The sequence below is a fragment of the Aegilops tauschii genome, chromosome 4, assembly GCF_002575655.3.
Source record: "Aegilops tauschii subsp. strangulata cultivar AL8/78 chromosome 4, Aet v6.0, whole genome shotgun sequence".
NCBI lineage: Eukaryota > Viridiplantae > Streptophyta > Magnoliopsida > Poales > Poaceae > Aegilops > Aegilops tauschii.
The window spans coordinates 145,816,698-145,834,657 of NC_053038.3; positions in this window are offsets into that span (position 1 = coordinate 145,816,698).

Consider the following 17,960-nt stretch of genomic DNA (forward strand, 5'->3'; position numbering starts at 1 on the left):
ACCACCCAATGGCGACGTGGGCCCGTAAGACACACAGCCATGTTAGTAAAAGTTTTGTAATGTCTAGACTCGACTTCGGCCAAGGAGTGTGGATAGGGGGATTCCTACAGGCAGTCGGCTCTGATACCAACTTGTGACGCCCCCGATTTGACCGTACACTAATCATGCACGCAAATGTGTACGATCAAGGTCAGGGACTCACGGGTAGATATCACAACACAACTCTAAAACATAAATAAGTCATACAAGCAATATAATACAAGCCAGGGGCCTCGAGGGCTCGAATACAAGTGCTCGATCATAGACGAGTCAGCGGAAGCAACAATATCTGAGTACAGACATAAGTTAAACAAGTTTGCCTTAAGAAGGCTAGCACAAACTGGGATACAGATCGAACGAGGCGCAGGCCTCCTGCCTGGGATCCTCCTAACTACTCCTGGTCGTCGTCAGCGGCCTGCACGTAGTAGTAGGCACCTCCAGTGACGTAGGTGTCGTCGTCGACGGTGGCGTCTGGCTCCTGGGCTCCAACATCTGGTTGCGACAACCAGATAGAAAGGAAAGGGGGAAAAGAGGGAGAGAAGAAACCGTGAGTACTCATCCAAAGTACTCGCAAGCAAGGAGCTATACTACATATGCATGGGTATATGTGTAAAGGGGCATATCAGTGGACTGAACTGCAGAATGCCAGAATAAAAGGGGGATAGCTAGTCCTGTCGAAGACTACGCTTCTGGCCATCTCCATCTTGCAGCAAGTAGAAGAGAGTAGATTGAAGTCCTCCAAGTAGCATCGCATAGCATAATCCTACCCGGCGATCCCCTCCTCGTCGCCCTGTTAGAGAGCGATCACCGGGTTGTATCTGGCACTTGGAAGGGTGTATTTTATTCAGTATCCAGTTCTAGTTGTCATAAGGTCAAGGTACAACTCCGGGTCGTCCTTTTACCGAGGGACACGACTATTCGAATAGATAAACTTCCCTGCAGGGGTGCACCACATAACCCAACACGCTCGATCCCATTTGGCCGGACACACTTTTCTGGGTCATGCCCGGCCTCGTAAGATCAACGCGTCGCAGCGCCACCTAAGCACAACAGAGCGGTCAGCACACCGGTCTAACCCTATGCGCGCAGGGGTCTGGGACCATCGCCCTATGCACACCTGCACGTTGCGTACGCGGCCGGAAGCAGACCTAGCCTAGTGGCGTTCCAGTCCAATCCGGCGCGCGCCACTCAGTCGCTGACGTCAAGAAGGCTTCGGCTGATACCACGACGCCGGGATACCCATAACTACTCCCGCGTAGATGGTTAGTGCGTATAGACCAAATGGCCAGACTCAGATCAAATACCAAGATCTCGTTAAGCGTGTTAAGTAACCGCGAACGCCGACCAGGGCCAGGCCCACCTCTCACCTGGGTGGTCTCAACCTGCCCTGTCGCTCCGCCACAAAGATCCACTTGCGGGTACTCCTACAAGCCGACCCGACTTTAGTCATCACATGTGTCATGTATGTAGTATATAAGTATATACCCGTGATCACCGCCCAGGTGATCACGGCCCGATAGTATAGCACAGCAGATGGACAAGAATGTAGGGCCACTGATGGAAATCTAGCATCCTATACTAAGCATGTAGGATTGCAGGTAAAGGTAACAACAGTAGTAGCAAGGATAGGCTATGCATCAGGATAGGATATTGGAAAGCAGTAACATGCTACACTACTCTAATGCAAGTAGTATAGAGAAGAATAGGTGATATCTGGTGATCAAGGGGGGGGCTTGCCTGGTTGCTCAGACAAGTAGGAGGGGTCGTCAACTCCGTAGTCGAACTGGGCAGCAGCAGTGTCGGCCTCGTAGTCTACCGGAGAGAAGAGGGGGACGAAACAGTAAATACAATGCAAACATAAGCATGACGATGCGTGACATGACAATGAACGGTGCTAGGTGTGTCCTAACGCGACAGTAGGTGGTACCGGCAAAGGGGGGGAACATCCGGGAGGTATTCCCGATGTTTCGCGTTTTCGGACAGACGGACCGGAGGGGGAAAGTTGCTAGTTCGATAGGTTAGGGAGGTGTGGTGGACGAACGGACTACGTATTCGGATTCGTCTCGTCGTTCTGAGCAACTTTCATATAGAAAACATTTTCATCCGAGTTACGGTTTAAAAGATATGAATTTTCAAAGATTATTTGAATTTCTGGAATTATTTAATTAACAGAAAAGGGATATGACGTCAGCATGACGTATGAGTGACATCAGCGGTCAACAGTCCGGTTGACTGGTCAAAACTGACACGGGGGACCCACCTGTCATAGACAGTGGGTTAACAGAAGATTAAACTAATTAATTTTTAGTTAATTAACTACTGGGCCCACCTGTCAGTGAGTGATTAGATTAATTAATTATTTTTATTTATAAAACATTTTCCTTTTTTTTATTTTTGCGGCGGGGCCCGCATGTCAGTGGCTGGGCCTGCCCAGTCAGCACGTTGACTGGGTGGACCCAGTCAACGGGGCCCATGGGCCCACTGGCAGTGGCACTGGGGGGGGCCAGGCCAGCCACGTCGACGGCCTGCGCCGGAGCGACTCCGACGAGCCAAACGCGGCGGCGCGGCTCGGGAGGGGCACGGGTTTCACGCACAGGGAGTCTGCGGGGTCGTGGCGGGGCGCGTTCGACGCGGCTCGGCGCCGCGCGTCCAACGGTGGTGGCCGGAGGGGCTGGAACGGGCGGGGGCGAGCGCTTCGAGCTCGCCGGCAGCGAGGTGCTTCGGGCGAGCAACGGCAACGTTGGTTCGGCGCGAGATCGGGCAAGCGGAGGAGCTGGGGAGCATCTACGTGCGGTGGGGAGTGCTGCGGGCTTGAGCCCATGACCAAAAGGTCACCGGAGACCCGCCGGCGGCGAGTTCCGCGGCGCGGCGTTCGGGCGCGCGCGGGGAAGAAGCTAGGGGGCGCGAGAGAGAAAGGACAGGGGAGGAGGGGGGGAGAGGCTCACCGCGCGGCACACTGAGGCCGGTGAGAGCTTAGGAGCAGCAGGTCGGCGCCGGGGAAGAAGGGGGTCGCCGGCGTCCGCAGTTGAAGACGAGCTCGGGGAGGCCGTTGCAGTGGCTCCGAGCTTCAACGGAGAGGCGGAGGTGGTGTAGTCGAGGGCGGCGACGGCGTATGACACGGCGAGGTGGCGATTGGGGCACGGTGGCCGTGTGAACGACGGGAACGGCGGCGAGCGCGTCGGGCGTGGGGAAGAAGGGAGCGACGCGGATCTGGGGGGGGAAGAGGGAGGCGCAGGGGCCGAGAGGTGAGCGGGGTGAGTGGGAGAGAGGCCCGAGGAGGCGGGGGGGCTGGCGTCCTTATCCTCCCCGTCGCCGGCGAGGGGGTGCGGCGGGGACGGCCCCTGTTCCGACCCCGGATGGGGGAACAGGGAAGGGGGCGAGGGGGAGAGGTGGGCTAGGCCGGGGGTCGGCCCAGTTGGCCAGGGGTCCAGTGGGGGGGAGGGCCTTCTCTTTTTTTTTCTTTTTCTTTGTCTGTTCTGTGTTCTTTTCCTTTTTCTTTTTATTTGTTTATTTTCTTTTCTGTTTTATTTCATTTAAAAGTATTTAGGTATTTTATAAAAATGTGTTTTCTCCACCATAATTACCAATGTATTATTTGGCACCCACCGAACATTTTTGTTCAAATTTTTGAAAACTTTTATTTTCCACTTTGATTTTAATTGAAGTTTGAACTAGGAGTTTGAAAAGAAATTTGATGCAATTGTGATCAAGCCCTGTTTAGCAACATGATTAGCTTAATCTCAGAGAGTTACTGTAGCATGATTCTCGGGGTGTTAGACGAGAGGACTTGGAGTGGATGTCAAGAAAGAAGCAAGGAGGCCACGAGGCAGGGAGGCACGCCTGCCCCCCTGGGCGCGCCCCCCACCCTCGTGGGCCCCTCGCAGCTCCACCGACCTACTTCTTCGTCCTATATATACCCATATACCACAAAAACATCTAGGAGCACCACAAAACCCTATTTCCACCGCCGCAACCTTGTGTATCCCGTGAGATCCCATCTTGGGGCCTTTTCCGGCTCTCCACCGGAGGGGGAATCAATCACGGAGGGCTTCTACATCAACACCATAGCCTCTCTGATGATGTGTGATTAGTTTACCACAGACCTTCGGGTCCATAGTTATTAGCTAGATGTCTTCTTCTCTCTCTTTGGATCTCAATACAAAGTTCTCCTTGATCTTCTTGGAGATCTATTCGATGTAGTTCTTTTTGTGGTGTGTTTGTCGAGATCCAATCAATTGTGGGTTTATTATGAACATTATCTATGAACAATATTTGAATCTCCTCTGAATTCTTTTATGTATGATTTGTATCTTTGCAAGTCTCTTCGAATTATCAGTTTGGTTTGGCCTACTAGATTGATCTTTCTTGCAATGGGAGAAGTGCTTAGCTTTGGGTTCAATCTTGCGGTGTCCTTTCCCAGTGACAGCAGGGGCAGCAAAGGCACGTATTGTATTGTTGCCATCGAGGATAAAAAGATGGGGTTTATATCTTATTGCTTGAGTTTATCCATCTACATCATGTTATCTTGCTTAATGCGTTACTCTGTTCTTATGAACTTAATACTCTAGATGCAGGCAGGAGTCGGTCGATGTGTGGAGTAATAGTAGTAGATGCAGAATCGTTTCGGTCCACTTGTTGCGGACGTGATGCCTATATACATGGTAATGCCTAGATATTCTCATAATTATGCACTTTTCTATCAATTGCTCGATAGTAATTTGTTCACCCACCGTAATACTTATGCTATCTTGAGAGAAGCCACTAGTGAAACCTATGGCCCCCGTGTCTATTCTCCATCATATAAGTTTCCAATCTATTTTACTTTGCAATCTTTACTTTCAATCTATATAATAAAAATACCAAAAATATTTATCATATTATCTCTATCAGATCTCACTTTTGCAAGTTGCCGTGAAGGCATTGACAACCCCTTTATCGCGTTGGTTGCAAGGTTCTTATTTGTTTGTGTAGGTACGAGGCGACTTGCGTGTAGTTTCCTACTGGATTGATACCTTGGTTCTCAAAAACTGAGGGAGATACTTACACTACTTTGCTGCATCACCCTTTCTCTTCAAGGGAAAACCAACAAAGTACTCAAGAGGTAGCAGCCACGGGTCAGCTCTTGTCACCATGCCTCTGGTCAGCCGACGCATGGCAACAGTGCCCCACCTACCCGTTGACCAGTGCTGGCGTGGCTACAGTACACCCGTCGTCACTGCTGATGCCAGCAAGCGGCAACCTGACGGAGCGCCACTTCAGTAGACTCAACCCGGGCACTCCCTAACGATCGACAAGACGGTGGACAGTGCCCCTAGGCACATGGGGCCCGTGCCCGGAGAACCCGGCGATCCCTGACACCCAACGGGTCCCAGCACCGGCTTCCCGGATAATGACAACCCGGCCCCACGGCCTTGTAACATTACAATTGTACCCCTGGGCGGTTGGCCTATAAAACCCCCCAGGAGGCCTTCATGCACGGGGGTGAAGAGATCCGACCAGTAGAACAAACAGACACACACAGGGAGAGGGAGCAGCCTAAGCCTTGGCTAGCCATCCTTCTTCTTCCATATAGCTCCAGGAGCAACTTTGTACTGTTACGTATAAGCCACACTCGGCAGGACTAGGGGTTTTATCTCTCCGAAGAGCCCGGAACCTCGGTATGTCTTGCATCCCGCGCTCGCTCATCCCGACCTCGCCTCTGGAGCCCACCAGTGCCCTCGAGCCTCCTCCTCTCTTTAACCATCCCTTGGCATCTGTCATGCGCCCACCACGGCAGTTGGCGCCCACCGTGGGGCAGCTCGAGGTCCTGGCTGGAAGCATGCTCCAAACGGGGCTCCCCTCCGACTCCAACGAGCCCATAACACTGGCGAACGACTTCATCGACACGCTCGCCGCTTCCTTCGCCGCGTTGCGCATCTTCGATGCGCCCATGGCCGACGAGTACCCCAGCGTGGTGCTTGAATTCTGCGACTCCCCCCTCTCTCTCGGCGGCAGCACTCCGGCTAGGGTAATGGACCTCTGCGTGGAAGTCTTCGTCACCGACACTGGTGCCTCTTCCTCCTAAAGCGTGGCGAGGAAGGCCGCCGAAGCCAGGGCCGCAGCGGATCGGGCCGGATCACCCAACGCGTTGCGCGCCACGATGCAGAGCCTTCGCGTCCCCATCACCACCGACGTCGACGCCTCCAACATCGCCGAGGCCCGGACTCGGCTCGAGGAGGACCGCCAGCGCCTGCAGGGCCTGACCGAGACACTCGCCATGCAGCGTCACCTGGACTCCGCTCAGCTGGGGTGCAACGCCAGCTACGGCTTCACGCCTGCCGCGCCCGAGCCAAGCCGGGTCACCGACGTGCGAGCCCGGGGCGGCGCGATCGGCCGCGCCTTCGGCGCCATCCCTCCCGTCTACGAGACTCCCGTGAAGAACATGCATGCCGCGCAGGCGGCCGCGGTCGGCCTGGATCAGCTAGCGGGCAAGGAGCTGAAGGATCACCTCAAGTAGGTGAACGACTCCGAGACACGGCCAACGCGCAGCACAACAGCCTCAACCAACTCGCCAAGCCGGCATGATCCAGCTCCCTCCGCGCCAACGGACCCGAGGACCAGCAGAACACGGCGTCTTCGCCACCCGGCAAGGCGCACTCCGGCCGCACCCGGACCCGGCGCAACCCCACCCCGACGGCTACCGGCGGCTTGGGCGACGAACCGTCCCTGGAAGACCGACGCCGGCTTGATCCTCCCCTCCAACCCGGCCGACGTCCGGCTTCGGTCGACCCGGCTCACCGTGGCGCGGTCGCCAGGCGGCTGGACCCGCGCTCCATCGACGACACCGACGCCCACCATCGCCTCGACCGACTCGACCTCTCCCTGGAGTTGGAAGAAAGCGGTGCTGTCGGACCGGCGTGCTTTGTCCCGCACATCCGGGACGAGCCCTTTCCTAAAGGGTTCACTCTCCCCCGCGACACCCCCAAGTACAACGGCACCGTCAAGCCGGAGGACTAGCTCACCGACTACAGCACCGCCATCAGCATCGCCGGCGGCAACCACCTTCTCCCCGTACGCTACGCGCCGCTCATTCTCCAGGGCTCGGCCCGGACGTGGTTGAACAGCCTGCCGGTGGGCAGCATCAACGCGTGGGTCGACTGCGAGCAGGCCTTCGTAGGCAACTTAACCGGGACCTACCGGTAACCCGGCCGCCCCAGCCAGCTCACCATGTGCATGCAGGGGCCGGCGGAAACCGGCCGCGAGTACCTCACACGCTGGACCAAGCTCCGGAACAGCTGCGTCCAAGCAATCCAGTACTTCGTCAACGGGTGCCGAGATGACACCCTCTTCAAACACAAGCTCTTACACTCCGAGCCGGCCACCATGGCCATGCTCATGGTGACGGCAGACAAGTACGCCAACGCAGACACCGCCATGAAGATCCAGGTGGCGCTGGACGAAGCCGGAAAAGCAAAGCCGGTTCCCCCTCCGAAGCCGGCCAACGAAGGCAGCCGGCAGCAGCACAACTAGCAGAACAACACATGCAAGGCCGACTAGCAGGCCCAGTGCTACGACAACCGGCTCGTCGCGGCTGCCCCGGCCGCCAAACACCGGCAGACCGGCAAGACGGCGTGGCGGCCCGCCATGAGTTTCGAGGAGGTGCTCGACGCTCCTTGCAAGCATCACAGCGGCGCGAGGCCATCCACACACATGCTTCGGCAGTGCGCCATCACCAAGCGCATCATGAGGGGCGACATCCCGCCTCCTCCGGCCCCCACTCCTGGACCGGGGCAGCCGCCTCCGCCTCCACCACCGCCCTCGGCTGGCGGCGGGATGCGCGACGACGTCTACCTGGCCCAGAACGTGACCTACGTCATCTTCACCAGCCTTGGTGACGAAAAGCATAGCGAGCGCCTGCTCCGGCAGGAGGTGAACACCGTCATCCCGGCCAAGCCAGAATACATGCACTTGTCGGAGCGCCCGGTCACTTGGACTCGGGAAGACCACCCGGCTGTCATGCCAAACCAGGGTGGCTATGCCCTCGTCCTCAACCCCACCATTGTTGCACCTCGGCGCATGTGCAAGTTCTCCCTGGTTCTCATCAACGGCGGCAGCAGCATCAGCATCCTGTACCGCGACACCATGACCAAGCTTGGCCTTGAGGCCAAAGACCTGGAGCCAACCCACACGATCTTCCACGGCATCGTTCCCGGTCCATCCTGCTCTCCGGTAGGCCGGATCCGGCTCGACATCCTATTCGGCACCAGTAATCACTTCCGGCGCGAGCCGCTCTCGTTCGAGGTGGTGGACCTGTCCAGCGCGTACCACGCGCTGCTGGGCCGGCCTGCGCTTGTCAAGTTCATGGCGGTCCCCCACAAAGCTTATCTGAAGGTGAAGCTGCCGGGTCCGAAGGGCCTCATCACCATCACTGGCGATTACCGCAAGTCCCTGGAATGCGCCCGAGACGGCACGAAACTGGCCGAATCGCTGGTCATAGCCGAGGAGCGGCGCCAGCTCGATCGGATCGTCGCCCTAGCCAGCGAGATGCCGGCCGTGCAGGTTCCGGCCGAGTAGCCGGCCGATGAGGCCTCGTTCAAGCCCTCCATGGAGACCAAGAAATTGAAGCTGAAACCGCAAGACCCCAGCTGCAGCAAGTACGTCATCATAGGCACCAGCCTTGACAGCAAATAGGAAGGCGAGTTCATCAACTTTCTCCGTGAGAATCGGGATATTTTGCATGGACCCCAAAGGACATGCCGGGTATCCCGAGGAAGTACGCCGAGCACAAACTCCACGTCCGCAAGGACGCCAAGCCTGTCCGCCAACCCCTACGACGTTTCTCCGTGGAGAAGAGAAGAACCATTGGTGAAGAGGTCACCAAGCTTTTGGCGGTCGGCTTCATCATGGAAGTGTTTCACCCTGAGAGGCTGGCCAACCACATCCCCGTCCTGAAAAAGAAAAAGAACTGGCGCATGTGTATCGACTACACCAGCCTGAAGAAGGCCTACCCCAAGGATCCATTCGCCCTCCCGCGGTCGACCAAGTCATCGACTCTACCGCCGGCTGTGAGCTCCTGTCCTTCGTGGATGCTTACTCCGGCTATCACCAGATAAAGCTGGACCCGGCCGACAACCTGAAGACGTCCTTCATCACGCCCTTTTGGGCGTATTGCTACATCACCATGTCATTTGGCCTGAAGAACGTCGCGCCACCTTCCAGCACTGCATGCAGAAATGCTTGCTGCCGCAACTCGGCCGCAACATCCACGTCTACGTGGACGACATCATGGTAAAGACCAACCAGTACCTAACGCTCCTCGACAACCTGAAGGAAACCTTTCCCAACCAAAGCGAGTACCAAGTCCAGCTCAACCCGGAGAAATGCGTTTTCGGCATCCCGGCCGGAAAGCTACTCGGCTTCCTTGTCTCGGAGCGCGGCATTGAGGCAAACCCGGAGAAGATCAAGGCCATCAAGCATATGCACAAGCCGGCTCGGCTTCGCGATGTCCAGAAGTTCACCAGCTGCTTGGCCACGGTCAGCCGGTTTCTCAGCCGGCTGGGCGAGAGGGCCTTGCCCCTGTATCAGCTGATGAAGAAGGCGACACCGTTCGAACGGAACGACCAGGAGGACGAAGCTTTCTGGGACCTCAAGCGCATGCTCTCCACCGCACCCGTCTTGGTCGCGCCAGGAGAAGGAGCCGCTGTTGCTCTACATTGCCGCAACCTCGCGGTCGGTCAGCACGGTGATGGTGGTCGAGCGACCAAAGAAGGGCAAGATCCAAGCCGTCCAGCACCCGGTCTACTACCTAAGGGAGGTGCTCTCCGCCTCCAAGAAGAACTACCCGCACTACCAGAAGATGTGTTATGGTGTGTACTTCACTGCCATGAAGTTGAAGCAGTATTTCCATGAGCACATTGTTACCGTGGTGAGCACGGCCCCCCTCGGCGAGATCATCGGGTACCGGGACGCTTCTGACCGGGTTGCCAAGTGGGCACTCGAGATAGCCGGCCACACCATCCTCTACAAGCCCCGCACTATGATCAAGTCCCAAGCTTTGGCCGACTTCCTCATCGACTGGACCGAGACCCTGTACCTGGCACCACCGCCGAATTCGACGCACTGGCGCATGCACTTCGACGGCTCCAAGATGCGCCTCGGCCTAGGGGCCGGCATCGTGCAGTCCTCCTCGAAGGGCGGCCGGATTTGGTAAGCGCTCCAGATCCACTTCGCCACCTCCAACAACGTCGCCGATTACGAAGCCCTTGTGCACGGCCTCCGGCTCGCCAAGGAACTCAGCATCCGGCGCATCCTATGCTATGGCTACTCGGATTTCTTGGTGCAGCAGAGCTCCGGCGAGTGGGACGCTCGCGACTCCAACATGGCAAGCTATCGCTTCCTCGTCCAAAATTTGTCCGGTTTTTTTGTCGGCTGCGAATTCCTCTACGTTCCGCGCGGGGAAAATGAAGTTGCCGACACGCTCGTCAAGATCGCCTCATCCCTGCAGTCCATCCCGTCCGGCATCTCCCTCGAGCAAATGCACAAGCCGTCCATCAAGCTGTCCCCGGACTCTGGGTCCATCTTCGTTCAAGAGATCCCGGCCGCGCCTCAACCCGGCCCGGGGGCTTACGAACCCGACCCTAGGACTGTCGAACCCAGCCCGGGGACTGCACAACCCGGCACGGGGATTGCTGAACCCGTCTCGGGGGCTGTAGCCATCATCCCGGCCCCCGTCGTCCTCGACCTAGCCGCCGTCATCCTCAACCCGGCCGCCGCCGTCCCCGACCCGAGGGCTGCTGCCACCGGCTCGGAGGCCGCCGCCCTAGAACTCGCCTTGGTGGCCGTCTTCACCGTAGTGACCGCTCCGTCATGGGCCCTGCCCATATCAGAGTTTCTGGAGAATGGGGTTCTCCCCATGGACGAGCCCGTGGCCCGGCAAGTGCAGCGCCGGGCATCCGCCTACACCATCATCAACAACGAGCTCGTCAAGCACAGCTCCACCGGCGTGTTTCAGCGCTGCATCGAGCAGGACAAGGGCATTGAGATCCTCCTCGACATACACCAAGGCGAGTGCGGGCACCACACCGCCTCAAGGTCCTTGGTGGCCAAGGCTTTTCGCCATGGTTTCTGCTGGCCCACGACCCTTCAAGACGCTGAGTCGCTTGTCCTCAAGTCTGAGGGATGCCAGCGCTTCAGCAAGCGCAGCCACCAGCCGACCTCACCACCGTGTACCATCCCTATCAACTGGGCTTTTGCGGTCTGGGGACTCGACATGGTGGGACCCTTCAAGACCGCTCGAGGCGGCATGTCGCATTTGCTGGTGGCAGTGGATAAGTACACCAAGTGGATGGAAGCAAGGCCGATCAAGAAGCTGGACGGGCCAACAGCCATCCGATTCGTAAAAGATATTGCGGTATGCTACGACATGCCGAACAGTATCATCACGGACAACAGCACCAACTTCGCCAAAGGCACGCTCATGCAATACTGCTCTGTCTCCGGCATCCATGTTGACCTGGCTTCCATGGCACACCCGTAGTCCAATGGCCAGGTCGAGCGGTCCAACGGCCTCATCCTATCTGGCATCACGCCGCGGGTCGTCGAGCCGTTCATCCGCTCGCCCGGCAGCTGGCTCGACGAGTTGCCAGCCGTCCTCTGGAGCCTCCGCACCACACCAAAACGGCCGACCGGGTTCACCCTATTCTTCCTCGTCTACGGAGCCGAAGCCATCATCCCGACCGACGTCAAGTTTGACTCGCCGCGTGTTGCGATGTACATTGAAGCCGAAGCCAAAGAAGCCCGCGAGGACGGCGTCGACCTACTCAAAGAAGCACGCCTCTTGGCACTCAGCTGGCCAGCCATCTACCAGCAAGGCCTGAGGCACTACCATAGCAACAAGATCAAGCCCCTCGCATTCCGCGAGGGAGACCTCGTCCTCCGACTCATCCTCCGACTCGTCCAACGGCAAGCCGGCTAGCACAAGCTATCTCGCCCATGGGAAGGCCCCTTCATCATCAGCAAGGCCTTGTGCGACCGCAACGCCTACTACCTCATCGATGCCCGTAAGTCAAACAAGCGCAAGAGAGACACCGCCGGCGAAGAAACAACCCGGCCGTGGAACGCAGAACTCCTCCGCCAGTTTTACAGTTAGCTGTGTGCATGTATGCATCGCTGCCTTTTGTAATCATATGAAATATGGAGTCCCCGAATGACACTCGGGGGCTGCCCTTTCCGACCAAGCTATCGTGTCTCCCGCACTTGTGTATTTTTTCTTAAGCCAACCCCACCACCAGTTCGACTGGCTCGACCCGGGGGCTCGGGGGCTAGCCGGCTTGGTCACCACCCGCCTCCTTCATAAGCAGTTCCTGGCGCATTGAGGTCGTCGCGGTCCTCCACTTCGCCCTAGGCCATAGAACCAGCTTCGGCTGTCGGCTGGCAAGCAGAAAGGGCCAAAGCACCAGTGCATCATGAATACAAAGTCAAGGACAGCCGGATTCCCAACCCGGCCACGACAATTCAAGTTGCCGCACGACCGGCTGCTCGCCAACCGGCTTCGCCGGATTGCCGCTAGCCGGCCTAGTGGGTGTTTCGCTCGCGCTCAATGTTTTGAAAGCCTAAGTACCGCACGATCCTCCCAAGGGCCGAACTCCTTGTCACGGATCGAAGCCTCAACCTTCAGATTCCCGGGGGGAGGCCCAAGAGGGGAGGGTCGCAAGAAAACGACTCAAAAGATGAAAAGCAAAGCGCAAACATTCATGAAATTTATACATCGCAAATTTAAACAGGCCCAAGGCCAGAGTTCATTACACCTGAACACCCCAAGTGGGTGGGTGGACCTGCTACCTAACAGAATTTTCTACTAAGATAAAACAGGGCAGCCTCACGCATCCCCAGCGCTGGGTTGGGCAGCTGCCGGCTCCCCCCCTGTGGCCTCCGGGTTCGCCGAGGTGCCGGTGCCTTCCTCCTCGGCATCCACATCGCCGTAGACGCCCTTCTCCTCGGAGCTGCCCTCCAGGTCGTCAAGACGCAGGCCGAAGTCGTCAACAGGCATGACTCCGCCATCTTCCGTCCGTTCCGGCTAGAACTCGTCATGAATGGCAAGCCCGACAATGTAGCTGGCCAGGGCAGCGATCCGTCCGGCCTCCGCCCGCAGCAGTTTCTCCGCGCCGGCTCGCTGGCCCATCAGCGCGTCTAGCACCAAATCTGGATGCCAAGACATCGCGAACTTGAGCACCATCTCAGCGCCGGCACTGGCGGCAGAAACACGCCACTTGTGGAGCCAGTCCGGGCCCGCCTCCATCCACCGTGCCAACCGCGAGAAGCTCCTCGGCGCAACCGAGCTCGGACAAAGGGCCGCCGTCATCGCTGTGCCGGCCTCAGAGAGCCACCCGATCTGCTCACCCAAGACTCGCAGACGAGCTTCGGTGGCGGTCACGATCTCCGGGAAGGTCCAAGCCACCTGTGGGTCGGCCCGGAGCAGACGACTCCCTGCGGGTCCCGCTGATAGCGGGCAGGCTCCTCCGCCAGCTGGCGCGTCTCCGGGAAGGCCCCTGTCAATAAGAAGAGCAAGTCAGATCAATCATCAAGGTGAAGAAGCAGGCTTTCCAACCCAGCAAGACCCAAGGAAAGCACTTACTTGAGAAGGACTCTTCCAGGTGCTGCGCTTCAAGCAACGTACTGCGCCGCTCCCTGGGAATGGTGCAGTCACGCTCCTGGAGCGTCTTCTCCAAGTCGGCAACCTTGGCAAGGGCTGCATTCAGCTCGGCGTCCTTGACCTCGGCCGCTTTCTCGGACACCTCACAGCGGGTTTCCGCCTGACGGGCCTCCTCCACCGTGGCCCCCAGTGCCTTTAGGCGTTCCACCTCGGCCTGGAGCTGGCCCTTGTCATTGGTCAGCTTACCGTGTTTTCGGGCCGCCTCAGAAAGGGTCTGCTGCACCTCCACGACCTTGGAGGCCTCCGCCTTGAGGCGCTCCACCTCCAACTCAAGCAGGCTCTTGTCACCCGCCAGCCGCTCCTGCAGCCGGGCGGCTTCATCAAGCGCCTGCCGGGCTCCTTTCGCCTTCGCCACCTCAGCCCCAAGCCGGCCGGTGTCGGTGACAAGCCGGTCATAATGGAAGCCGGCTCGGATCTGCCGGGTCCTCCAAGACGACACCTCGGCTGCAAAAGAAAGACTCAGAAACAAAGAACCACTTTAAGATTCGACCCAACTACTACGTAGTTGTCCTGAATCTCAGGGGCTACACCCAGGTGCGCTAGCGCGCCCCCACTAAAAAGAGCGTACAAGAAAATACCCGCGGCGACACGGAGCTCCTCCTCCTTGGCGGCAAGATTCTCCTTGAGCTGCCGGTGCTTCTCTAGAAGCCGGTTGAAGACGCTGACCCGGAAGGAGTCCAGTCGCTGCAAGGAGCAATGATCAGCAAAAGTCATCAGTTTATGATTCGACCCAACTACTACGTAGTTGGCCCGAATCTCGGTGACCACACCCAGTGGGTGCGATAGCGCGCACCCACCCAGAAGAAGCAGCAAACAGAAAACAGAAGACGAGGGAGAACTTATGAACACGGCATGCTCCAGCTCCTGCGTTTGCTCTGCCTCGGCCTGAGTGAAGGCCTGGATCCTTCTGTCCGCCCCCAGGCGGCGGCTCACGCCGGCCATCGCTGCCTCCTCCTGGGTCAGGGGCCCGAAGAAGACCTCACTGGTCCCGTCCCGAGCCGGCTGCGATCCGGCGGCCCGACGACCCCCTGGCCTAGGCACCAGGCTGTATTCTCCGCTGACCTCCTCTTCCGCGGCGGGCGCCTTCTCCAGCACCTTCTCCGGCACCCTCTCTGGCACCCTCGCCGGATCAATGGCCGGAGTGGCCGGTGGCGCCACCACCGGCGATGTCCCGCTCATCGGCGCCCGAGGCGTTCACTCCGGCGCCGTCCGCGGCGCCACCCCCAAGACGGCGTCACCGCCGCCTCCATCGGCGCCTGCCCGCTCGACCTCGTCGGTCCGCGGCGGGGTGTCGTCCCCAACTACCACGACCTCCCGGTCGAGGTCCATCACGTCTGCACGGCCCCCTCGGCAGCGCTCCCCCTCCGACGACGGAACGAAGACCGTCGCCGCCGGCTCCATCCCTACCGGCATCTCAGGCCACGCCGGCTCCTCGCGGGCCGCACCCACGTCGCCACGGCGCTGACCCAGGCCTGGGCCACCGCCGCCTCCAGCTCCTCCTCGGCCCCGTTCTGGTCCCGCCAGGCCAGGCCTTCGATGTCGGCTGGGTCTAGGCCGAGGTCCGGATCAGCCGCCTCCTCGTCCTGGTCATCGGCACTAGTCCGGGTCCTTCGGAACGCGGCGCCCTCGGTGGACGCGGTGTCTGCCGCCAGTAGCGCCAGTGAGATCGGCGACCTAAAACTCAATGAAGTAAGCAAACAAGAACCAAGCAGAACCGCTCGGCCATCCGGATTCAAACAAGTAAGGAACTTACCCAGGTACCACCGGAACTGCGGGCTCGCCGGCTTCGCCAACGGAGTGCCACGCCTCCTCTTGGCGGGCGTTTTCGCGCCAGAGGCTAGGTTCGCCGCTGGCTTCACGGTCGGGGCTCGGGGCATGACGTTGTCTTTTCCATGTGGCCGGCTCGTCGCCGTCACCCCTCGGGATGACCCGGCTCCAGCCGCGCCACCACCTCCTCCACCCAGTGCCACTACATCAACAACTCACATCAGAATCCCGCGCGCCGCATCGCGCCTGGCAACTCAAGAAATACAGAAGACGAACTTACCCGCACGGCGCCCTGCGCCGACGTCGGTGGTCGCCTCCTCCTCCCCCTCGCCATGGGCTCCTCTGAGCCGGCCCGCACCACCTGCGTCGGCGCCCAGTCATATGCATGCCGGATGCCGTTCGGAAGCACCTCTCGCGACGCGTCAGGACGGATAAGAAGATAGGCGGCGGCAAAGTACGGGGACTAGGGAGTCACCACGGGTGCCGGGTTCGCCTGACTGTACGGAGGCTTCCCGAACTCCCAATCCTCCCGCAGCCCGGCCTTGGAGATGTCGTTGACCCGGCGGGCGACCTGGTCCGCCGCCAGGCGCAACTTCGACATGTGGTTGGGGTCCTGGAGTCTGGTCATCTGACCGATGATGTGGGTGCGCTGCTGCAGTGGTGCACCCGACGCCTGATAAAAGCAATAAGGAGGTCGGTGCCGGTAAGCCCTTCCCGCTCCGTCATCTCCGACACCCACTGGCACAAGTTGAGCCCTCCTGCAACGGGTGTCAAGGATAATAACTCCAGTTCTGTTTCGCCCGCGGCGGTGCGTCGACGAAAGGCGGCAGATTGATGCGGTCTGTGCCGAGGTTGCGGACATAGAAGGAGTTCTGCCACTTCTTGGCAGAGTCCTCTAGCAGCATCTTGGGGCAGCCCCCACCCGTCCGTTTGTAGATGATGGCGGCCCCATAGTCGGACATCTCCCCTGCCTTCAGCCGCTGCTGCTTCAAGGAGAAGAAGCGCACCCAAAAATCGATGGAGGGCCCGACCCCGAGGTACCCCTCGCAGAGGATGACGAAGCGAGAGAGCTGCATGATGGTGCCCGCGCCAAGATGATGGTGCTGGAGCTCGAAGAACTCCAGGAAGTTGTGGAAGAAACTGCTCGTGGGGAGGCCGAACCCGCGCTTGAGGTGCGGGTAGAACAAGATGCACTCCGTGCCCTCGGGCCGCGGCTCCCGCTCACCCCGCGGTAGGTGCATGGCGACCTCCGTCTCCCCCGGCAAGCGCGTGGTGGAACGGAGATACGTGATGTCCTCCATGGTGACGGACGAACCCATCCACGAGCCCGAAGGAAGCACCTCCCACGCCATCGGCAAGACGAAGTAGGAGAAAAGGCAAGAAGAGTGGCGACGGAACTTTGCTCAATGCAGCGGGCATCGCAGCACGCAGTGGTCGCAAGAAGCAGAGAGAGGATGAAGAGGCAGGGGAGCGCGAGCGAGAATGATTTCTGCCGCTCCGCTCCCCCCAATTTATAAGCCATGATTCGAAACGTGGGGAAGTGGGATCGTTTGCGCTCGCCCCTCCCACTTCCCCGCAATAAGTGCCCACGTACGCACGCAATAACTGCCTCAAGGATGGCAACCGACTTGCGGACGCCGCAATAAATCTGTGCGCATGGGCCATGGGCGCGCGGTGGCGGGCCCCGGTGCATCGCCCTGTCCCGTCGCGCGCGTGGCCTGTTAGGCCCCTCCGGCTTCCAGGCGCCACATGGCGCCCGCGCAAAGCCCTAAAGATTGCCTCAAGATTCGACGGGCTCTTCTGTTTCCCGCCCTCGCCGGGATGCCGCGATCCGGCTTCCGGAAGCCGGCACACAGTGTGTGTTGCCGGACCCGGCAGTCACAAAATTAGCCTCCTCAGGGGGGGTAACTACGAAGGCCCTCCCATCCAAACACGGCGGACCTTCAGAGCTTCGGGGACTACTGTCGGGGGGATGAACCCCAGGCAGGCAACGGAACCCAGATCGTTTTCAAAAACAACGGGGCCAACAACACCCCTCAAGCCGTCTCACACTTGGCCGGGTTGCTCAACCCGGCCAAGCCCCTCGACCCGGCTGAACTCCTCAACCCGGCCCCAACGGCCGGCACAAGGTGGCCGACCCCGACACACCAAGATTTCCCCAACAAGCCAGCTCCCCCATTGGCGTGTTCCTCAACCTGGCCACGGGTTAGCTCCCGTCCCTTCCCAGCCGTATGATGGGACGAGTCTTCATTCAAGGATGAGAAAGGCAACAGTGCCCCGCCCATGCCTCTGGTCAGCTGAGACGTGGCAACAGTGACCCACCTACCCGCTGGCCAAGGCTAGCGTGCCTACAGTACACTCGTCATCACTGCTGACACCAGCAAGCGGTGACCTGATGGAGCGCCACTGTAGCAGACTCAACCCGGCCACTCTGTGACGATCGACAAGACGACGAACAGTGCCC